We start from the raw sequence: 25,562 nt of genomic DNA, 5'->3' as shown, positions 1-25,562 counted from the left end.
CCTTCCTTCCTTCCTTCTTTTCTTTTCTTTTCTTTTCTTTTCTTTTCTTTTCTTTTCTTTTCTTTTCTTTTCTTTTCTTTTCTTTTCTTTTCTTTTCTTTTCTTTTCTTTTCTTTTCTTTTCTTTTCTTTTCTTTTCTTTTCTTTTCTTTTCTTTTTTCTCCCCTTTTCTGTTACATTTAGTTCTTATTTGTGACAAGCAGAGTGGGATGCATGGACCAGTGAGACATCCACTCAGGAACAGAGTTTTGGGTGGCAGGTTCAAAGAAAGTTGCCAATTCAAACCCTTTTTCATGGAGTAGGAATACAAACCCAGAGGTTATGTCCTCCAGGCATTTATCAATGCGATACAAAGAAAGACGTAGAAGTCGCTTTTCCTTCAACCTGTGTTGTGAGGTAGGGTGGACACCTGTATCAAATTCAAGAATATTCAGGGTTGCTCAAGACACTGAAAAGGACCAGAGTTTAAGACACTTCTGTGTTCACTCCAGTTTGTAGAGGGTAGTTTGGATGACTCATCTCTCTTTACACTTATACATACTTTTCTGGACTCAAGTTTTAAGACCCCATTGTCCTCAACCAAAGCAGCCTGCAGTCCAATTGGAGTTGTACGTTCTCCTGTTAGCAGGCATTTGAAACTGAGGATGCTAAAAGCAATCAGTATTGTGATTTGTTGTGAATTTAGCCCTAAAAGAGGGATGTAGATCTAGTCCTGAGCATATATCCCCTTTTGAAACTCTTTCTCTAAGAGAATGAATAATAACTCAGTAATTTATCAGTTAATTATTGAATTGTAAAAAATGGCAGAGCAAATTAAGAAATATCACACAAAGCAAATGTATTCGTCTCAACCGCTACATTTGCGTGATAATGCAGTTCAAAATTATTTATTTACACTCATATTTGCACTGCGGAGTAATAATAAATGTTGTGAAGTATTTTTTTTTTTTTTTAATAAAGAATAAATCTCACTATATTTTGTAAAAAGCCAGGAAGCTGCAATATTGTAAGACCTTACAAAACATTGTATCTACCATTAAATATTTGCTGAGAAATGGTGAAGAAACCATTGTTTTTTATGTCAGCTTTATGGGATATGTGGATAGCTAAAATGTAACTTAGTGAGCTTTTACTGTATTGCTTACTGATTCCTGGCATATAATTTACAGGATTGGAGGATAGATTTGCATACATTTGTCTTATTACATAAACCAAACAGAGTTTTCTTATAGATATCAAACAAAACCTGTTTGAAATACATTCTTATGGCTGCCAAAAGGGGGTTTGTAATATGTTGCTAGGTTATGCTTGTCAGTGGTAAACAAAATTCAAGAAAACCCTAACAAATGTGCGGAAAATAAATTTGAAAGTGCGCTCTCTTGGTAACAATCACATTTTGCTCTTCTGTGAACATGTTTATGGGAATTTTCTAAGCAGCCAGTTCAGGAAGACCTGTGCTGACAATCCTCTCTGACTTGCAGTATGACCAAACACTTTAACAAATCAGGACAGATGGCCTGAGATATGAACTTGTCAACAGCAAGGAAATTAAGGAGGACAGTGTATCTCTGCTGTAGCAATACTGTGGGAAGAATATTTGACAATGGGCAAAGTATCTTTTTTCCTCTCAGCTTTGCAAGGCATAGCTGCATGCCATATGTCCATGACATATTATTTTCTGGCATAGAGACAGTAACAGGTAAGGTTTCAAAGAGACATTGTGATTTCATTCATTGAATGTAAAGAAGAGAGGAGAGAAAACCCTCAGATTGGATAGCGGAAAAAATGAAAAGGAGCTTTTAGCAGTGATGGTGGGATTTTTTTATGCAGTGAAGTAAGAAGTTGGATCTATCCACAAATCATACCACTTCAAGAAACATAGGGTTTGTCATTGCTGATTAGAAAACTACTTTAACGTCTGCCTCCACCTGTGGCTGATACCTGATGCTACAAGGAGGGGAAAAAAAGCCCCACAATACATTTAAGTCAACTGAAGGAAAACTATCAAATGTGACTTTTACAGCTCAGAGCATGCAGCCAGAATTCCATTATTTGTCTGAATTGCCAGAGTTACATCCCAGAGTGCAATATGACATTTTTTGCACATTCAACCCTTCCTGTTGAAGTCAGTGGGAATGTTGAACGCACATGAGCTGCAATGATCATAAAATTAGTCAGACTTATTAAAAATCCACTCACAGCATTTGAAACTCCATGACCATCTGTTGAAATACATTCCACAGGCCAACTAGGGAAAATTGAATAAAAATAAAACCAAAACCAAACACCACTACCAACAAAAATCCAGTCCTTACCTTCAGTTGGACAACTAAAGTTTTTAAGCTTAGTCACAGCTGCAGGAGGTACAAATGGCAAGCAGGATGGAAGATTACAGAGGCAGAGACAGCAGAGAGTCTGATGGCCAAAGCTACAATTTGAAGAACATTTTTCTCAGCAACAGGTCAAGACAAATAACCTCTGAACCATCCTGCCTCCCATCATTACCACATGCTGTCCCTCTTATATGTTTGTACAACTGTTTGGGGTTGTTTGTGAGTTATTTATAACCTAATAAGTTCCCTGACTCAGTTCAGAAGTAGCCCCAAAACACACAGCAGAAGGGAAAGCGTGGGGATGGGATTAAATGGCCTGAGGGTCTGTGAGTTTTTGTGCCCTTGATCTCTGTGAGCAGTTTAAGAATTTAGATTCTTATAGTGCTTTTGAATGGTCAAAATGTGTTTCAGACTATGCATTTATTTTTGATTGTTTAGCAAACAACCGTGTGCACAAACAGCAGCATATGCTGTGCTCCTGCACTAGTCATTATGAAGCCATGCTATGCTGCTTCTGTATAGTGAGATGAGTCGGCTTCAGCATGGGGTGTCAGATGGTATCACATCTCTGTCTTCAACGGAAGTGTCAATCAATTTTTCTGTTAGTATGTTAGTTGTTTCATTTATTATGTGTAATTATTTGATTACATGTCTTTTGTAAATGAAGTTTTTTATAAAATATAGAAAAAAAATGTGCTTATCTACGTGGCTGAGAGAGGCTAGCTCTATGGGTGTATTACCAGTTGTGTTAGCATCAGGGATACTGCTGTTTTCTGAGGAGGTTCCTGTAAAAGAGTTGTGCTTAGCACCTGAAGGCTCCTAAATAAACCAATACAGGGGATCACATATACCAGCAAGGTGAACTGATTATCTTTGTATATAAAAATAATTTTTTTTCTCTCCTTACAATAATTTCTAAGCTCTCTCAACACAGAGTACTGGAATTTCCTCTAGAACAACCTACAGGTGCTATTACACATTAAAATATGCTAGATTGCATCTTAGAAATTTGTAGGCCCAGAGATCTGCTTCCTAAACATGAAAAAATCTTCAAGGAAAATATTTATCCTTTAATCACCTATATAAGCTAGGAAGGTACAGTTGTGGCTGTTATACAGATGGGGAATTGAAATAGGTAAGGTTAGCTTGAAAAAACACATTTTTTTTCTGCTTAGGTAGGAAGCAAGTGCTTGAGTTCACAAATCCTATGTATATTCCAGTTAGGTGTTTGAGAAACTGTAGGAAGCTATGTTTGGGTTAATATCTTTATTAACTGGACCAATTTTTACTTAGACTGCTGAATTTTTGCTATTGACAAAAACAAGGCTGTCTAATCTTGGCCGAGCTGACTATGTCACCTGAGGTGAGCATCCTCTATCAAGTAAAACCACTAAGGACCACGAATCAGCAGTTCAGAAGTCCCATGGAGCCCCTTTCATTTAATATGTGCCAAGAATCACTGACCTGTACTGACAATATTGAGTGTAGGAGACATAACTTGATCATCTGTGATTAAAATCTGGTCAGAAATGTTAAGAGGGTTATCTCTGTCCCTTTTGTTTAATGTCTCATTGACTGGATAACTTTCCAGACGGTGTGAGAGCTGGAGTCAGTGTCTCAATCGGCTCAAGAAAATTCCAACCTGCATCATCAACATCATGTTTCAAGACGTAATGTAAATACGTCAGGGTCATGCACTGTGGGAACTTTAGTTCTCTTCCCTTGGGCTCCCAGACTACTCAGAGGTGAGTCTATGGGAGGTCTCTGGTACTGTCAGGTTCTGGGGACTCTGCTCATGGTGAGAGTCATGCCCTAGAGACATGGGAGATATCTCAGTTTTAATCTATACTCCCAACAATCTTATCTCATTTTTCAAGTGATTGTTTCATCTTTATATAGTATTAAAAACACCTGTAAAAATTGAACTGTGATCCTGTTCATGAAAAAAAGCTAAAGATACACTACACCTCTTCATGACACAGATATTTTCACCATGCAATAAAGATCACACCAGCATAAACTAGTGAGAAAAATCCATTGCTATGCAGATAGGATGGTGAGAAACATACTTACCTGTTTTTCAGAAAGATTTTTTAAATTGTTTATAATTTTATAATATTCTTAAATATTCATGGAAACTTACAATTTTTGTAGAAAATTCTGTTCTAGGAACATAAATGTTCTTGCAGACTATAGCTGAAGTAAGTAGATTTCCAAGACGTAAGTTGGATATGATGAAAAATCAAAGTTCTAGCTCCTTCTGCCAGGAATAGAGAGTTAAAGCATTAGATAGATGCCTTCTATAAAGCGGAATACCTCAGATGGAAGAATTAACTTTGGTTGCATTCTAAAAGGGGGATAAATTTTTTCATAAGATTCTCATTGCTGTCATTTAAAATATGAATAATTCCGCTTTAAAATGAAAGGAATTTTCCCAATTATATTGTTTTTCCCATGGGAAATCATGTTTTCAACTAGAGGAATATTTGAGCACTACTTTTTCTTTGTATCAAAAATACTGTTTTTCTTACCATCTAAAAATGCTGATCTTTATAATCACAGTGCTTCAAAGGAACTAAAGTCCACATCACATTTTCTGTCATTCCAAAGACTGATCACTGTCTTTTCCTATGACACGTAACATTATGTAGTTCCCTTTAAGATGCATTCCCTAAGCAGGGAACTGAGACATTACAGCAAATATTGTCTGAAAAGAAAGGTGGACTCTCAATAAGAATTGTTGGAGAGGAATTCTACTGTGAGGTACTGCAGTGGCATTTCTGAATCAAAATATTCCTACCTTAGCCAAAATGTTTTTATTTTCATTATTTAAAAGCAAAACAAACAAAAAATACCTTTTTGGAGAAGTTTTGACAATGAGTATGTTTTTATTTTCACCAAGAGTTTCTATGCAAAAATAATTTGATCAGTTGTCCATGTACTTAAAAAGCAATAGAAAAATCAGGGCTTGGGTTCCTTGTAGATATATGTATATTAACAAATTCAGTTCAAAATTCCTCTGGCTGAAAAAAGTGATGAAAAATAGGTGAGTTAATATACTAAAGGAATGGAAATAGATATTTAATCTGAAGTAAAATTTAAACATTGTATGAGATTGCTACGTAAGAAGATAGAAAGGATTGAGGCTTTTTTCAAACACAGAAATAAACTTTGCAGGTTTCCAAAGAGCAAATTAGCTACTGAATAAAATGTTCCTTATTGAAGTGAGAGAGCAGATTATTGCAAGACTGGTATTTCTGCAAATGAAGCACTTTGATGCCACCCTTGTTATGAAATGTTGTGATGCTCAAGTAAGCTCCTACTTAACCCTGCCAGTACTCTCTCTGAAGCCTAAGTGCTGAAATAGCACAACAAGGGCTCCACTATTTGGATCAAAAACGTAAAATGTGATAGAACTTCTTAGGGACAGTCACATTGAGCTTCAGCACACAGATAAACACTGCCGAAAATAAGGCAACAGTTGCCAAGAGGGAGAGGGCAATGTACACACATTAAAGAACTCTTCCACATCTGTCATTAATGTCTTTTTCTTTTGTTGGTTGGCAGAGCAAGATAGCAAGATCCCTTGCGGTTGCTGGCATGTTCTGGAATGCTCAAGAAGTTATCTTAGTGCTCCGATGCAATTATTGACATTTATGAAGGGTATGAGTAGAACTTTTATTAAAATGAAACAGAGATGTAACCTAGGGACTCTTTACAGAGACAGTGAGCCTACAAAAGCAATTGAAGAAGGTTTTAGGAGGGCTTGACAGATTGTGGTCTCGTGGAACTACTGTTACTTTCTCAGTGGCAAGCTGGATTGATCTCATTAACAACAAAGTACTGGAACAACACAAAAGCAACACTGAAATATGTCTTAGAAACCATGGAGCTTTATGAGTTGTTTTTTTTTTTTTTCCCCAGGGGAAAAAAAAAAAAGAAAAGAAAGAAAAAAAATAATAAACACCTCAAGAAAAACTCTACAGGCTTAGTTACACAAAACACAAACTGATAGTTCACTCTTACTTCTGTATGGAGAGCTAGCTGAGATCTACAGCGTAGACTCTACTCCATGTTAAGCAATATCAACAGAATGGCTTCCATTCTAATAAGGTGTGTCTACACAAAATGGAGAAAGAATTCATGCCATCAATGGTATAGGTCAAATAAGGAAACCTGAAGCATAAATGTCATGGGAAGCAGCCTAATACAGCACAGAAAACCTTTCTACTAATAGGGTAGAAGTTGTGCAATAGTAAGAACAGCTTTTGAGTTTGTCAGACTAGCAATTAAAAGAAAAAAAAATGCTTCATTTATAGACTGGAAAGGTTTTACAGTGAATAGCTAAAAATTTTTATGTCTGGAGCTGTTTTAATGGAAGCAGATTTTAAAGTAGAATACTTAGTATAAGTTGTATTCATCATGCAAGAAATCAGCTGAAAATACCTGATACTCCCAGGCACGTAAAATATGAAAAATTGCAAGACAATCTTCATATGCAACTTTGTTATCTTAAGAGTTAAGTCCAAACCTGCTCCTGGTGAAAGAAACTGAAGCTCTGTCATTAAATTCAATGGGTGTGAATGTAACCCCTTTAGATCTCACAGTCAACCTCTGTATTTTAAGAGATATAAATTCACACTATCCACTAGTTAGAAATCACCTTTTCTGTTGTGCAGATTTACTATCTGATGGTGATCAGCTTTATATAGATGAAAACAAATGACCTAGAAGCAGAAGAGCTTTACCAGTTTAATGTTTCCTCAGGCTACTTGCAATAAATACTAAAGTCAAAACCAAATAGAAAACAAGAAATACAAGATCAAGAAACTGATAAATAGGGCAACATGTTTGTGTTTAAGCAGGCTCAGCAATCTCCTAGGAATAACTAAGCAGATTCTCCCTTTGGGAAATGTGAAGAACACAACCAACTCATGACAAGAGATATGGGAGAGTGAGAGAGTTGAAATATCAAACGTAAGAGCACTGGTTAAGTTTTAAAGGGCCATAAAATCATAAGGATGCTAAGGTGCTAACAGCATTATTAATAATCCCCAGGTTAAAAATGAATGATTAATGTAATCATCAAAAAAAGTTCTATGCAATGCCGAGAAGTTGGCTTATAAACAAGTCTTCAGATATATGATTAGAGCATTTCTAAATATAAGCAAGATTTGTGTACAATGCTCATATTGAATTTAAAAAAGCAAAACCACAAAACCAAAACAACAAACAAACAAAAAACAACCAACCAACCGAACAGAAAACAAAACAAAACAAAACAAAAAATCAACCCTCACTGAGAAGGCCTTAAACTTGGACCACATAGCCACTGCCTTATATACATATTCGTCTTTGAAAAGTATTGCATATATCCACTGAGAGGAGAGTATTCCCTCTGATCTGCATAACACAGATAACATAATATGTTAGAATGAACAAGAAGGTATACCAGTAGTCACAGAACAAATTCAGATGGTGCTGTCAGACATGGACTTCTGATAAAGGGAAAGAAAAGTTGTTGGACTAAAACGTTAATACCCTAAACTATTTCTCAGTCTTCAAATCAAATTCAGAAAACAGAATTTCTTACACGACCAATTATACTAGCAGCAACAATTAGACAAGCTCTGACACATATGGGAGAATTTTCTGTTCCTCTTTTGCTGCAATTCTGGTCAGTCAAATATACAGAGAAACTACATACAAAACCAGACAGAAAGGGATCAAAAATATGCCCTGAAATTGACCTTTTCAAAAATGGAAAGTAGGTTCTAAAGAAGATGTTGATCTTTTGTTTGCATAATGTTTAAATGATTTTCAGGGTTTTTTTAACTTGAAGTCTAGATAGAAGTGTTGATTTCTCTTCTTTTTCATGTTTTCTCTTCAGTAAAAATACTGAGAGATACTTAAATAAAAATATTGCTGAAAATTGTCATGACAGATTCTAAAACAAGAATTTTGGAAAAGAAGGGAATTTTTATATAAACATATTCTTTTTTGAAAAAAGTTCAGAATTATTCTTTTGCAATAAACATGCACAATTTTTACTGCTTTTGTGTTATTGGAAGAACTTCAGACTGTTTTAAAATTTGGATCTATATTTGCATTCTTGAAATTCAAGCAGCTGTCAGTTTTCATATAAAAAACCCCAACCTCCTCTGCTCAGAATTTAACAGTATTTTAGAGCGTTGTGAAAGAATGAAAACACAAAAAATGTTTCACTTAGACACTTTGTAGTTTCTCCTTGTTTCTGCCATTTTGTTATAAGTTCAAATTTTCCAAGTTTTGTTCCTTTCTTTGCTCACTCTTTTGGTTAACACCTTGTCATCATTGAAACAGCCAAAAATTCTGGTAGAGTTAATAGGAGCTTTTCTTCAGTGACCTGAAGAGTCAAATATTTACGATGTTACTGAAGAAAACAAGAAGCCCCAAACAGTTTATCATGAGGATAAAAACCAAAAAATAACTTTTGATTCTTAGATCTTTACAATACCTTCTGGAAAATGTTGATCAATGTGAAATTTAAATAAAATGTAAAATTCAAATCAATGGAATTAAAAAAAAGATACCATTCTGCACTGGTATCTGGTCAGACACATAAGAAACTAGTTGTATCTAAGATGTATTCAAGTCTATGTTAGAGTGGTTACTTGAGATAGTACTAATTATCTAGTTACTCTGCCGCATTGCATAATCATTTGTAACACTGACAAATTAATACAACATACCCCAGCTCAGGTTTGGTACTGCTGTGCAACTATCTTGTAGTTACAGAGCAAACAAAAACATGAATGCAAAGCAACACAGAAATAATCTCATTTTTATCCCCTGTAAGTTTATTAATTTAGTAACTAAATTCCTAGCAAACTCATACACAGTAAACACTGAGGAACACAGAGCTGACTTTCATTCTTTTTTTCTCTTTTTTTTTTTGATGTCCAAATGTTGATACAGTAGTTCTGTGTTTCACAAAAGAATTTCAATTTTTGACTAAGGAAAAGGAAAAACATTTTCCAAATCTCCAATATATTATGCAAATGAAAATGAGTTTCTTGACCGACTCGCCCTCCTAAACAGACATTGTAGGTCACCACAGAGAGTTCTCTTGTGTCCAGGCCAACAACAAAGAGGACTTATTATGGCACCATGATTTCCTTTCCTCCTCTCTTCCAAGAATTCTCCCTGTCACCTGGTTTTACCTGCTCAGCATATGATTGGTATCACAGGGAAAGGGCAATACATGCTCAAGATCTCGACACAGCAGAGATACAGACCTTTCATTACACCCACTTTTGCCATCTTCCTGCATCATATGCTATGGACTTCCAAAACAACTTCTGAAGGCCTTTATGCGATAATGATTTTCAGGGCAGTGAGGACTTTCCTATGTACATTGAAGAGCTCAAATAATAGAGATACATTGTTCTGTGCAGAAAACGCTCCAAAGGGAAAATAGGAGAGACACATAAAAGGTAGATAAACCAACTGTACTGATTTGTGAGCATGTAAGGAAGACAGCTCTTTATACATGAATGTGGCATTTAAGCTAGCCTAACAAAATTAAGTCCCTGATCTGGTAAAGATTTAAGCACATATGTAGTTTGACACACATGAGTAGTCCTTTGGGACACAAGCTTGTTAACATTCAACAAACGAAGCTCTTGCAGAGCACTTCACTTGCACTATATTCAAACCAAAATGAGAAATCTGAAAAAGGAAACAGCTGAGATATGAATATTTAAAACTTCGCTGCAGCAGTGGACATGTGTAATAACTTTTCAAAGAGATTTTCAGAGGATTTTTTTTAATACTGTACACACAGCACTTGTCCTAAATACATATTTACATGATGGACTGGAAAAGCTCTTTCAGAAACTGTTCTGGTCTTCTGGGTAAATAATATTCCTTTTAAAAAATTATGAATACATCTTTAACTGATAAACTAGAATGGCTCTATTAGGCACATCATAAACAATTTTTTAGCTGTCTAGTGAATAAGTTTACTGCAGCACAGAAAAGGATTCAGATTATTTAACCTTCTGTAATTTATTTTTCAACTGCAGTTCTTTTGCAATTTTAACCCCACTCCCCAAACAAAAATAAATAATTCTCCTCCTCTCCTCTCCTCTCCTCTCCTCTCCTCTCCTCTCCTCTCCTCTCCTCTCCTCTCCTCTCCTCTCCTCTCCTCTCCTCTCCTCTCCTCTCCTCTCCTCTCCTCTCCTCTCCTCTCCTCTCCTCTCCTCTCCTCTCCTCTCCTCTCCTCTCCTCTCCTCTCCTCTCCTCTCCTCTCCTCTCCTCTCCTCTCCTCTCCTCTCCTCTCCTCTCCTCTCCTCTCCTCTCCTCTCCTCTCCTCTCCTCTCCTCTCCTCTCCTCTCCTCTCCTCTCCTCTCCTCTCCTCTCCTCTCCTCTCCTCTCCTCTCCTCTCCTCTCCTCTCCTCCCCTCCCCTCCCCTCCCCTCCCCTCCCCTCCCCTCCCCTCCCCTCCCCTCCCCTCCCCTCCCCTCTCCTCTCCTCTCCTCCCCTCTCCATGCTGTCCAGTATGAAGCTCGGTAGAGGTAACTGTGAATTTTTTTGTGGACATTACTGTTGAAGGACTGTGTTCCATACCATACATACTAGATATATGATGTTTTAAAAACTTGCAATCCACATTTTTCTGTCAATGATATGATTGCTCTGGAAAGTCAGAAAAATAGTTTAGTGTAGTTTTCCCCACTGCCCCCATATAGGGAAAAAAAAAAAAAAATTCTGATTGATTCCAAAGAATCTAGTTAAGAACTGAACTCATTTGTATGAAACTCCACAGTGCCAAGACAGTGTTGGTCAAGCCACGTATATTCAACAGAAGAAAGGCAGTTTTGCCTTTTTCCACTAGGAAAATATCTAAGTAAACAGATTTGTAAAAATGGTGACCATTCATAGGAAAACCAAACCAAACCAAACCAAAAAACATTTAACCAACCATTATGCTTGATTCATTTACTCAATTTTGTTCAATGTTTAAACTGTTTGTGATGTGTAAATTCATGGTAAGCTGATACAGATGTCTGCTTTATCAGTAATCACCTTTTGCCACCGTTCTTCCATGACTATCAGCTACTTTTAGTGCAACTTTACAAATTACCTGTTTAGGTAGAATTTAAATCTAAACATTTTTTTTGCTTAAAACCATACACAGGAATATAGCACAACCGATATCACTGATCTTAATATCATGAAATAGAAATGGAAGATATGGAGAAAAAACCAAAGTTCTCCTCTATAGCACAGATTTCTGAAAGGGACTTGAGACAGATATTCATGTACTCAACATTTTAATGTCACAACATTTTTAACAGAATCCCAACTCCATTTAGACACCTACATGAGCACTAAGATTTTCAAAATGCTCCTTAATCAAAAGCTCCCATAATTATATTTTATAGCAATGTTTTTGAAAGCACTCAACATTCAAAGTGCTTTTGGAAATCTGGCCCCAGCTGTGAGCAGTGACCTCTCCTGAAAAATCTGTAGGGATCTGGCGTGTAGGCATATGGAACATTGCGTTTAGTTGTGGGAATCTTAATTACCAAAAACATATTGACAAATTAGAGAGAGTTCAGAGAAGAGAAACAAAAATGGCCAGAGGACCAGATGAATTTACATGTGAGGGAAGATAAAAAGAGCTATATATGTATGGCTCAGCTATGAGGTAATTAAGAAAGGATATATGTTAAGACTCTACAAGTGTTCCTAATCCTGTGTGGAGAATGGGGAGAAACAAATTAAATGGGATATGAGATTATAACTAGAGCTGCAAGTAAAGAAGAAAAATAACCATCCGGGTGGGAGGTCAATTAGGCCGTGAAATGTGGTCTGAGAGGACTAAGTTCCATTGCTAGGGTCATGCTCCCGAGAAGCCTGTTTGGATACTACTTTCAAAATAGATGGCAATTTGGGGTTGTTGGCCTGAATGAATGTTTCATATGTAATAGCTAAAGTTGCTCTGATGGGATTAATATAAATTCCTGGAGAGAATAAAAATCAAGCAAACTTTGGGGCCAATTTGTGTCATATGTCAGGTAGCATGCCACCTACTGGAACCTCTGTTGAGTCACAATAGAGACACATACCATCTGAAATTTAGAGAAAAGAAGTGAAAATACTTAAAAACAAAACCAAGAATTCAGTACACTGGACAAATTAACTTGGAGGGAAAGTGTACAGACAAAAAAATAAAACAATTGCTGGACTAGGAAAATAAGGTGAGAATATTCCACCAACATTCTTCAAACCTAACCAGGGCACACTGTTTCAGGGATTGTCATGTTGCCAAGGTAGATCATATAATTATTTTTTAAAAATACTATGACTTTTAGCAGAAAAATCAAAAGTATAGAGGCAAGTTTTGGAGAACCATGTAGGACTCGGTGCTAGTCAACGTAGTTCAATGCCTTGAGATGCAGGAATGAGGTTTGACAGATGTATGACAGAAACAACATGTTAATTGCCTGCTTCCGAAATTATTATGACAGGTCATAAAGAAAGAACTCAGGTATTTGCAACATTCTTTGATTTTTTAATTTGCATTCTAGATGGTTAGATATTCAATATAACACTGTTGCTCTTATTACTGTCTTTTGAACATTACCATTCAGTCTGGTCATAGGAATGCCTGGTTGGGATAGGAAACCTGCTGCAGGTTTTGTGTCTTTGGGAACTGAGAGTGCAGGATTTGGGGGTGCAGGATTTGGGGGTGCATGGTTTAGGTGTGCAGGGTTTTGGGGTGCAGGATTTGGGGGTGCAGGGTTTGGAAGTGAAGGATTTGGGGGTGGAGTGTTGGGGGTGCAGGGTTTGAGGGAACAAGATTTGCAGTAGCGGGCTTTGGGAGGATTTGAGGTGCAGGGTGATGGGGGTACAGGATCCTGGGGTGCAGGGGTTTCGGGTGCAGGGTTTGGTAGGGGAGGGCTTGGGGGTGCAGGACATGGGCCTGGAGGAAATGCTAAAGAAATACAGTTTAAAAACTCTTTTACCCAAATATCTTCCTGGACATGACATTACCAAGAGTTCAGATTTTTAAAATATTAAGAAACAAAAAAAAATCAAGAATAAGTTTTCCAAAGTAAAAATTAGTCACCAAGTCATCATATTTATTAAGCCTTATTGCATTACTTAAAGTGTTATAATGTATATATTATGTATATCTATACGTATATATGTGTGTGTATATATATATATATATATAATGAGGTCAGGTAGGTCATCAGAAACCTGGCTTAGATGAGGTGGTAATGATATGATTTTGCATATCTGTGTGTAGACATACCTTGTACAGAGAGCAATTAATTAGTCAACATACCTAAGCTTATAACATGGACTGTCACTATGAACCTTGATTGGTAGCTGGAGGAAGTAAGGCAGATGAAACAAGCTGATCTGAGCTGCAAAGGGAGTGGTATTGGCTCCATCCTAGCTCCCCGTGCCCTACCCCATCTCATACCATGTAACTTCTGGTGCCTCATGAGCATAGTGCATGGTCAGCTACACCAGCAGCCTGTCAGTGAGAGGAAAATCTAGCTCTGGATGCACAGTAAGCCACAGTATTTGTGAATGCACAAACCAGCTGTTTGAAAAGTCTTAAGAGGTTTCTATCCTTGGGATATCAAAGACATTCTTGAGCTGCAGAAATTAGAGACAATCCTTCTCTTCGAAAGTCTTGTTTCCCTCACTGCCTCAAGCCCCACTTTGCAAAGAGAAGGGCTAAAACTACACATTTAGAAAAGCAAAGAAAATCTCATTTCTGCTTCTAATCCTTGAAGCAGAAGGGCTTCCAGAGGTAAACTCCAAAAGGGCCACTCCCAAGGAGATCTTCCTGTATATCAGCATCTCAGGCACTAATCCTGCCACAAGCATGGCACAGTGACCTTGCAGCAGAGGGTTGGCTGGGGTCACTACTGAGGTTTGGCAAGGAAGCTGGAATTGTGTATGCAGCAGTTACAGCAGTGTGATGGCACCAGTTTTGCTGGTGTTCACTGAAAATGACTGCTAGCATTAGGTCAGATTAATGTCTCCATCATGGATACTCCACATGGGGAAGAAAAACAGTTCATCTCAAGTAATTCAAATCCAGGGTCAGATTTTTTTTTTTAAGTGAATTTTAGTTGGTGAACTCTAGCATTTTGAAAGAATGGCACCCTTTTGCCTTCTCTGCATCTACCTCTGAAAAGGAGCAGTGTTGTGCAGAACTGATGACAAAAGAAGCTAGAGACAAAATAGACCAATCGGAACATTCTGGGGCATTCTGACAGTGCGTTTTTATGCAGCACTTCCTCTCTTACCATAACTAATTCTATAATCAATACAAATAAATTTTCCTCAACAAAGCATAGTCCAAAACCGTGGAACCAACTGCTGCAGGAGGTCATCGAGTCAGATGTTGTAGTTAGATCTAAAAAAAAAGGCTGAATACATTTTATGGCCAAACAACATCTGTACAGTCATCCAAGCTAAGATAATGGTGATGAAATTTCATGCTTGAGTGTGTAAAATGATTGCTACATCACTCAGAAAGGATTTTTTTTCCAGGTAGAGGATTACGCAACTGAGAAGATGCACTATAAAGAGGTTTCTGAGCCTGAGTTTTTGTTGTTTTTTTTTTTTTTTACCTTTCTCCAAAGAGTGAAAGATCAGCTCATGGACTTCACAGAATAATAACTTGGCCTATCATTTCTTCTCTTCTTAAATATAATGAAGCTTTTAAATGACATGTTTTACTGCAGGACCTCCAAGATTCTTCCGTTCTCTCCACTCTAACTGATCTCACAGGCAGGTAAAATAACTGAAGCAAATCTTAGCAGCTGCCAAGTTTACTAATTCAGCATCCTGACCCCAACAGAGATGATTTTGCATATGAGTACAGAGAGGCCTGCACCTCATATTTGGTGCAACAGCTGGCTGCATTTCTCATGCAGCTTGCATTTACTGTACATCAAAACAAACAAACAAGAAATTGATCTTCGGTCTTCCTTCAGTAGTTAGCAACCTAATGATAATTTTGACCATTCTTTCCTTTTTTCATCCGCTGAATTTCATTTCCAGAACTTAATCAAGGAACGAATTAAGCAGGGACAGAATATATAACTAGCCAAAGATTTCTGTGGAATCTTGTAGTAGATTTAATTCACTGGTAGTATGTAAGGGAAGAAACTGTGGGGTGGAATGACTGCCGAAACACTTAAAGCCTCATTACCACATATCCTCACTTCACCCTGAGAGCCCCCAGTCTGTCCATTATTGTTCTGACTCTACTTTCTGTGGGACTTTGAAAAGAAAAGGTTCAAAGAGCAAGACTTTCATGCTCCCCTTTCCATGTCAAACACTTTCAACTCCTGATTTCAAAGTGCCACTTGCTTGCTGTTCAAAGGCCTGTGGACACGTAGGGGGTGAGATAGGAGTAAAAGGTTGCACTACAAAGCCTGCTGCATTCAGAGCAATACCCAGCTCAGAGATACAAATGGTAATGTAAACTGAAGTACCTATCAATAAAACTGCCAATATATTAAAAGAAGGTTGGGAAAATTATAAATGTCCTTTTACTGTGGCCTCTCCCACACTGGCATTGTGGTGTTATTGGTCTGGATAAAAACCTAAATGATATTTTGAAGTGCAGCTTTTTCCTCTGTTGCAGTTATCACCAGGGGACTACAGAAGTGGGGGAGAAGCCCAAAGCCCAAATAAGTTAGCTGAGAATACCTAAAGAAGTTCCTACCAACATCTGAAAAACCTGCCTTGCTTTTGTTGAGTATTCATCTACCTTCCCTTCTCTCTCTCTATCCTTTTCATCTGCCTGCCCACAAGATTTGGAACACCATTAATTGGTCCTCAGGGAGGCTGACAGGCCTGCGCTTTTATGACTCGATTCTTTGTATTGTACACATGTGGGCATCTCTCAGGAGATAAACAAAAGGAAAATGTGCTGAAAAGGGGGGCAGAATTTGTATAAGACTAAACGCAGAACAAACCACCTCCTCAATTTACTGCTAATATCCTAAATTGCATGAATAAATTCGCTCCCCTCCCCATTTTCCTCTTCCCCACATCTGCTTCTCGTAATCTCCTTTTCCTGATCTCTACAGGCTCGTCTTCTGAGGAATTCCACCTCTCATTTGAAATCAAACAGTCTAACTCTTTTTTTGCCCCCCCCTTCTCACTCCCCCTTGCCAACAAAAGAGTGAGGTGGTCTTATGGGAAGATAAAAAGAATAGTTGATCATAAGAACTAACCTGGAGCCAACACCTTGGTCTTTCGTCCCTTCAGCAGTTTCTAAACCCTAAGCACCTGCAGCTAATTCTCATGGCTTCCAGTCTTAGTCTTGGATTTGCTGAGAGCAAGAGACTTTTTGGCACAGCTTTCACTCTTCAGGAAAAAATAAGCTTTACACACTCAGAGACACACTGACACACAAGCACACAAGTGCACAAGCGCACAGAGATGCTAAAGCTAAAGTGTGTGTGCTTGTAGAGAAAGCAGTCTGTTACACAGAGGTAACTACTTTTAAAAAAATACATACTAGCAACCTTTACTGCTAACCAACAACATGTCAGAATTGCCAGCACATCTTTTGTATTTACCAACAAATAAGGAATGGGATATTTTTTCCCCAGAACTGGACATTTGCAAAGGAATTTTGGACCAAGACATCCTGGCTTTACTTACAGCACATTCAACAGAAAGACAAGGATTTATCCTCCTCTCAGATCTAAAAAACACCATGAATTTATGAAACAGATTGACAACTGGGAGGCAGGTGCTTTAGTGCTTTTGCGAGCACCTTGGCACACCCTAAAAATCTGGTCATTGGAGTTCATGCTTAGGAGCTAAAACAATACAGGCAGGGTGAGTCTTGGGAATCAAAATCCAGAATTTCAATTCCATTTTCTTCCTCCCCTTTCTGCCTCAGCGTGCCTGTATCCCGGTGGTTAAGTAAGTCTGCCGGACATGGTAGTCCATTTGAAATCTCCAACAGAGGAGGAGATTGAACAGAGGTCTTTCATGGCTGGGGTGAGTGCTCTGACTCCTAAATGCTGTTTAAAACATGGTACCTTCTTGTACACTCTATTTCTCAAAGATGGGATTGGATGGTTTGAAGGAAAGGGCATAAGTAAGTGCAATATTGAGTATTTCCAATAAAAGTATCTAAGAGAAAAGTGGAATTATTACAGTCTAGCCCTGAGCTTTCTTCTTTGTTATGATACAGAGCTCCTTGCTCAACTTGCCAATTTTTGTGAATGATGCTCCAAGGCAACTAACTTTTTCTTTCGTGCAGGGACTATGTATATGCTGTGAATGCATTTGAGAGATTGGATCCTAATCTGAAGTTGATGGAGGCAAAAATTATTGTGATGATGTAAATCACATTTTGATGCTAAGACTTCAGAGCTCAGATCTTGTAGGACTCTTTGAAGATCTTAGCTACATGAAGGGCTTAGCTGTATTTCTGAGTCAGTTTATGCATCTGAAAACAGAAAACATTCACCAGTAATGAAAAATGCTTCAAAATTCTTAGGTGAAAATAATCCTGTTTGCGGCTTGTTTTTTTAAAATTCACAAAGAATATTTTATTCTTAACCTGTGTATATATACTCAGTGTTGGGGTTCTATGGCTTGGTTTACATTGTTTCAAGGAGAATTGAGTATACATGACATGGGCTAATTTTAAAAAAATTGTTTACTTTTTCCAAAAGGATAGGCTGTGAAAGCAAATTTCTGCATGGAAATTAGAGGAAAGACCACAATGAATACTTTACATATGTTAGTTCTTTTTCTTCTAACCTTTTACTCAGGCATTGAAATTTCTTCTTGGCTTTCATAACATACTCAACAGCAGGAATTTCAGTGTGGGCTGTAAAAACTGCTTAAGAGCCTCTGTAATTTACCTCATGTTGATTACTCTGTGTGGAACACATAATGATACATGAGTTAATTAGTCTAAGCTGCCTTACCTGTCCATGATAACATGATTGTCATGGCTATGTCTTTGAAAATCTTGAGATTTTTTTTTTAATCATTGCCCGTGACTTTGCACACCTGACAGAAATAGGTATTGAAATGATAAGTTGAGGTCCGATTTGAGCCCTGTATCTAAAGACATCGGTAATGGGGAAACTTCCCTGGAGAGAATTACAGTCTTGTAAGGCAACCACTGGTCTCAGCCTGGGGATATCCAGCAGCCAGGCAGGGCATCTTTCAGTATGGGTGGAGGAGAGCTAAGGCAACAAGCTGCAAGCTTTTGGTCCTGTATTGTTCTCGCTTAACTGACTTGAACACTAAAGGGCAGTGTGAAAAGCCTGTCATTATTAATATCTTCTAGTTTCCCTGGAAATGAGCTAAAGCAACCACTAAGAAGCAAATCTTCTACAAAAAAAAAAAAAAGTCACAATTTAAATGTGCTTAACCTTGACAGCATCCCACCTATGTACAGTGGTGCAAAGGCAGTCCATCCACTGCCAACCATGAATCACCACGGTGAAGAGCAGTGCTCCTCAATGCTGCCAGGAGGAGTAAAGCACTGTCATTCAAATCGTCACAAAATGCTGGAATTATTCTCAGATCCAGACCTCCCTTTAGCACACATCAGAGGTGTACACTGAAGAAGCGGTGGTGAGGAGAGGGGAGAGGAGCTCAGTTTCCTCCTGAGAATGATCAATGCTAGAACTGGACTGGGATTGCCAGATGCATTTTTCAGCACATGGGAGGAGTGTTGGTTCCTAATGCCACCCTTCACTTCTCTGCATATCAACTCTCCCTTTTTTTTTTTTTTTTAAACTGTAATTTAAGACAGAGTAAAAGTGGTAGAGTTTAGGTTTGCTGTTGACTACGTTTCTTGTCTGTGACTGTGGGCAGCAGAAAACCACAATCATACCCTTTTATATATTGCAAAGAGATCATTTAAATGTAATTGTTTGGCACTGGCTTATAACCTTTCTGGCACCTGGTCTCCAAAATCAGTGTCTGGAGCCTGACCTTCAGAGATTATGTGCCACTTTATATGAATAGAGGACAAGTGGCACAGCTTTTCCTTGTAATGCTTAAGAATACATCCTTGCACTAAAATAGTCACTTTTTAATCCCAGCTGAAAATGCCCCTTTGGGGATTCTCAGCGTATGGATAGTTACATTGAAAATCAATTCTTTTGACATTCAGAGCTTTCTTTTGGAGAGGTTTTTTTTCCTCTACTAACCATTTTAAGGATCAGTGGCACCTTCTTATTCATCATAACTGCTGTGCTTAGTATCTACCTTGTACGCATTACTTGATTTCAGTACCCTGTATGTTGTGTCACCTTTTAAATTAATATAAAATTGCTTCAGAAGTCTCCTCATTTGTGGTGGCATTAAACCTCTTTTATAGAAACATGAGTGGTGAAGGGTGTAGGGCATTAGGGATCCATGATCCCCATCTCCTCTGGCATCCTCCCTCCTGCAGTGTGGCTGTGGAGGGCTGTTCTCCCTGAGCCATCACATACATACCAAAGGCACTTTATTCAACAGTGGCGATGAAAAAGCTCAGATCGGCTTACAGGTCCATTTCTGCTGGAATTTGCAGGGCAAGTTATCTAAGACAAAACTACAGCAGCGAAATGTTGATTTCAATAAAGCTGGTTGAATAAGAGCGGTTGTGGAATGTCACTCAGAAGACAAAATACAGGCAACAGGCTTACTTGCAAGATGCCATCTTATACTAATAGGCCATAGAAAATATAATGGATTACTTCCTTAGGGAAAGCTCGTTGAGTTGAAGTGGTAGTAGCTTGCTCTGGAAGGGAAAATAATCTCTGATAACAACTCTATTCTGCAGATGTTATAGCAAAGGCATCTTTTTGGTTTCTCCATTGTTCCAATTCCATTGGTGGCTACATAAATCTGGGGTTTTTTTGTTCAGTTAAATCTTTTCTGCCAAACTCTTTTTTTTTTTTTTTTTTTTTTTAAGGAGAAGCTTTCGTCTGGTGAAACCTTTCAGTGTTTTTACAGAAAATTAATGAGAACAAAAATAATTATACCCACTTTTGTTTCCCAAAAATAATAAGTAAAAAAACCTACAGATATCAATTGAAAATACGTAAATATTCTAAAAGAACAAAATCTTATGAAGCAGAAGTTTATTTCAAAAACAAACAAGACTTCTTCTAATTTGTTTAGTTTTGAAAATTCTCTTGGAATAAATGGGATTTCAATTTATATCTACCTCTAAAGAAGAAGCTATCCTTCCACAGAACCACACTCCTACTCTAATGTTCATTTTGCCTGTGGATTTCCAAGGCCTCTTGTCTGTAACAGTAAAAATATGGTTAGTTTTTCTAGAGTCAATGCTAAATTGCTACAATGCTCTGAAATTGGTCAGTCATAGATGCTAAGAAATAATGCATCAAACAGCAGTTATCTAGAGACACCCTGGGCAGACTATATTTTCATTCAGATGGAGTACCACCAGCAAGAGAAAAAAACAAGCACCTGTTTTGGAAAATGTGTTTTATACAGCAACTGATACAGTTAATATTTTTTTTTCTTTCCAAACTGGCTCAAACATTGCAAAAAATAGAGCAGTATCCATACAACAATAAAATCTTTAAACATTTTCCTAATTTATTTTTGAATGTGTTACTGTGACCTTCTTCCCTGTTGCCCTCACTACCCTACTTTTTGGCTGAAGTCTCTTTAAGATATGGAAGTCACATCAGCAATTTCACCCACTCTGAAATCACCTCATCCTGCCCTGATTTATACCCCATGAAATCTTATTGCCCTCAAGGGGGTTCTACACAGTGTAAGGCTGGGCAGAGTTTGATCCAGAATGTTAAATACTGGAGCATCAAAGTTACAGGTTTATTGCAATTATTATTGGTCCCCATTGGTTATTTACTTATGCTGCATCTCAGTTACAGGTAAATTCTGTGCTACAAGGTATGTAGGGAGAAATAAAAGCACAAATAGCAAGTGAATAGATTGATTTGGAATGGGCTTGAACTTATTTTTATACCTCAGGACACTGCAGAAGGAGAGAGATTTTCAAGGCTCCCCACAAAGTGACTTAAGATTCGGGATTTTGAGTTGTCCTAAGAAGCTACGCTGTAAACTGAGGCAGCTCAGCTACTGATACCTAAGAACCTCAACTGTCTCATTCTCAGAGGCTGGGGTGGGTGTTGGAACATCCACAGCACTCCCTTACTTATGGGTCTCACTCGCTGATGAAGCTCTTCAGAGGGATGGGCACTTCCTCAGTCACTTCAGCATCTTCACTAAACCAACACCAACAGCTCTGATTCCTGCGACACTCCTGGCAATGTATTTTTGAAGTCTAAGGGGTAAATCAGGGTCACATTTTAGTTAACTGTGTCAGAAGAAGGACTCCATTCTAAATTATCAAACTTTTGTCTCAAGATTTTCATGTCTAACCACAAATCTAATAATCTTGTATTATATATAACTTACCTTTCGCTATAGATTCTTTCCATTGTGCTCCAGAACTTAAGACAGAATTGAGAAACTAAAATCATGCCTAATTAGGTGCAATTTACACCTTTATAACTACTACAGGAATTCAGGAATTCTCCATCATGTGATTCAAATGTATTTACAACAGAAATGTACATCACTGCTGAACGCAGGTGCCTAACTGAACATCTGAAACAAATGTTCATATGTCAAAGAGATAATTTATAAAGAAGGACTAAAATTTCGAAGACAAAAACCTCAGACAACAGCATGAATACAAATATCCCTAAAGATCAGAGGATTTTACATTTCAAGCTTCATAGAGTTTTCCCTCAGAGTGTTTGGGCTTATCAGGAAGGTCTAGCCCTGATGTGAGTATCATAGACACAGGGCATACTTCAGGGGGATGAATACAATAGCATGACATAGGACAGACTTTGCACTGAACTACCTTAGAGTTAATCACCATCATAGGAAATCTACCAATATGCAATGAAATTTAAAATTAAAAACTCATTGACTGAGGGAGTCAGAGCAATATGTGCCAAAAAGAATAGTTGTTTTAAATATACACCTTGTCCTGGCTCATATTATGTATGAAAAAGCAACCCAGAGTCCTTTATGGATAATCATGTATCTCACATCAACTGGCTTCCTGATGTGGTCCTTTCTAGACTTTCTGGTTGGACATTGGGACATTGGGTCTTCAACACATTTAAAAATGTCTATGCCATATATTTTCCTTCCTGTAGTCTTACTTTTTAGTCAAGTAACTGGAGATAAGAAACACTCAAAATTAAATACCTTTTTTTCTCTGTCTATGAAATACCAGCTTTTTCAGTAGTTAAAAAAAAATAAAATAAGAGTTCATTTTACAATCAGTTCTGTAGCAATGAGTTTTTGGTGAAAGATATTTCTAACTGAGTAAGACTAGGTACCAGTTATACTATTTGATTCATGGCTTCTTAGTTTGGTTCACACTATCTTGAATTTATGATTACCAAAAATTAACCTTCTATAGCAGTCAGATTTGCTTCTCATAATAAACAGTAAACAGAATGACATGGAAAATGTTTGTCCTGTTAGCTATTACCTACCTGCTTCTCAAGACATTTTACTGGTCAACAAAACAGTTTTTTTTTAATTGAACTCACTAATCAGGATCTAGTCTGCCTTGCAACAGTCAGCTGCCATTGTAACAAGTTATGGGAAAATTATAATGTTTCCTAAGCATTTCCACAGAAACAAATTTCATGTGTGTGTGGGTGGACGGTAGAAGGAGAATAACCTTGGGAAAACCACAATTATAAACAGCTGCAGCATGCATTAAATGTAATTATGATTGATTCCTATAAATAATTCTTTGTGTAAATTTCCACTTAAGCTGGATTTGCTGTATGGATGCAATGGACATTTCTGTATTAAGTGATTATCTCTTTTTATTGTTATTAAAAATACAGATTATTTTCACTTGGGAGAGGAGATAGGGAAAGAAGAATTATTGTACCAGCATGAACTGCTGAAAATCTGGACTCTCACAATTAATGGTTTACCAGTCTGGACGCAATGAAACTGTTTGTACCTGAACTACAAAGAAGGACTAAAATGAAGAAGGGCACATCATCCGAAGTTATCAGCAAAATCTCATAATACTATTTCAACAACATAATAAACATATAATGATAGATAGCATCTGATCAACCACCATGGAACAGCTGACTATACTAATAGGACTTGACATTTGTTCTGTTTAATGGAGAAGGTGCTGAGCACCTAGGTTTCTGCTATGCTAATTGCTTGGTCATTTGAAAAAGAAATCAATACAATACAGCCCTCACAGGAGAAAATCTTGACTGATTCTTTATACTTCCTATGGCAAAAATACCACTAAATCATGGTTGTTAATTCATTTGACTAATTCAACACTTCAAATTTCATTCATTCTCATTTAAGGTTTTACAACTGCCTATTACATGAAAGTACAGCACTGGTAATGACAGGAAAGATCATATTAAATGACTGGGAGAAGGAAGAATGTTTCCTTTGGAAGCTTTATGTATCACACTCCTGATCCCACTGAAATTAATTACAGCTAGCCATTTATTTCAGTGAGATAAGACAAGGGCTGTGCATAGGCCTTGGTACTTCTATGTCCTCTCAGTTCTCATAATATATTTGGAAGCTACTAAATGCTTCTCAGTGCTTCGAAAAAGAAAAGATTTAGAGCAACTGTGCTACTAGAGCTGCAACACCGATGTACTGCAGCTGACCTTCCACTGAAACAGGAGAGTTTAGCCTTATATTCAGTCAGATATTTAGTCAAGCTCTTAATCACATTTGTAACCACTGTTAAAGATCACAGAATCCAATGGCACATGTTAAAAGTTAAGCTACTGCTTAATTAATATGATGATCCAAGGCCATGTTTCTACTCAGTTTATCTCCTCATCAATGTAGGTTTTAATTTAGACTTTGTTTCCAGTGGGGATATAGCCTTAAATTTTGAATAGATCATATGGATACTCCAAAGCATATCAACATTTGTAAGGAAAAATTTGAAATATAGGAACTTGCTTTTTCACTACATGCTATAGGGATGGGGTAACCATGTTAGAGGTGAATATTGTTATAAGTGCAGCTTAAAAATGTGTCTTGGGTGGTTTGCCCAAATTTGCACAGTTAGTGTCAAAGGCAGCACTGAACTCAGGGTTGTGCTCTGCCTGTGCTTTTATACAGAGCATTGTTTCCTCAAAAAAAGGCTGCCTAGAGTGCCTTCAAAGCAGAGCTGAAATAACACTTTTTTTAGTATTAGATCTATGGATGCTTTTTTCCATTTTTACCTCCTTTTCATGGCTGTGCAATTAGCTTAATTTAAAATAAAACCTTGCCTTCTTTCCTGATATAATTTTGGCAGAACTACAAATGAGACAGTTTGCACCTGACATGAGTTAGGTTATTTTTACAGACTTTTGGTGGAATTGTTGGTTGTTGAGAAGCTTTAAGCTCTGCATGGAAGAAAAAAAAGAGCATTATTTGCTCCAAAGTTACAGTAAATTAATATGAAAAGCTCTGCTGCTGTTCAGATTGCGTTTAGCACATAACATACAGAAATGCTGTTAAGGGTCCATAGAATACCAATGATTTACTCGCATTCTTTTCAAACAAAAAAATAAACTTAACACATGTTTAAACCCCTCAGGCAAATTTTTAAGCCATACCTCTAAAACTGCATCACAATATTTTGTGAACACAGTTTTGCACATTTGACCTGCATTTAGGTATAAAAACCAGGTGCGATACAATAAACATAGACTCAAAAGCTCTATTTCTCCTTTTGACCATAAAGACATTCCTTTATTATTCTTTTCCCTTATGACTGGATTTAAAGAGCTTTTTTAGAAGTCTCCATCATCTTTTTTAAATAAATATGCAAAAAATATCCAACAGGGGCTGTACATTTTCTGCAAAGAACATCCTTACATCAATCAAGCAAATATACATTAGCAAGAGGGAAACACATTAAGACTCATTTTCATTTTTCCTGTGCCAGGTTGTTTCTTTTGTACTATATATCAGAATGAAAGTAATTCACCTCTCAAAACAAAATATTAAAGAACAAAATATGACTGTGATGCACTTCTGCAGAATACAGTCAAATTTCCATAAAATGTCTGCAGGGTTTATGGAAATAGGTCATTATGCACATTACTAATAGAGGGCAATTTGTTGCCTTTAAAGGAGCTTTTATACTAATAGTTG

Source organism: Patagioenas fasciata, chromosome 1 (assembly GCF_037038585.1).
Source record: "Patagioenas fasciata isolate bPatFas1 chromosome 1, bPatFas1.hap1, whole genome shotgun sequence".
Lineage (NCBI taxonomy): Eukaryota > Metazoa > Chordata > Aves > Columbiformes > Columbidae > Patagioenas > Patagioenas fasciata.
The sequence above is the reverse complement of the archived record's forward strand: the minus strand, read 5'-3'. Positions refer to the sequence as shown.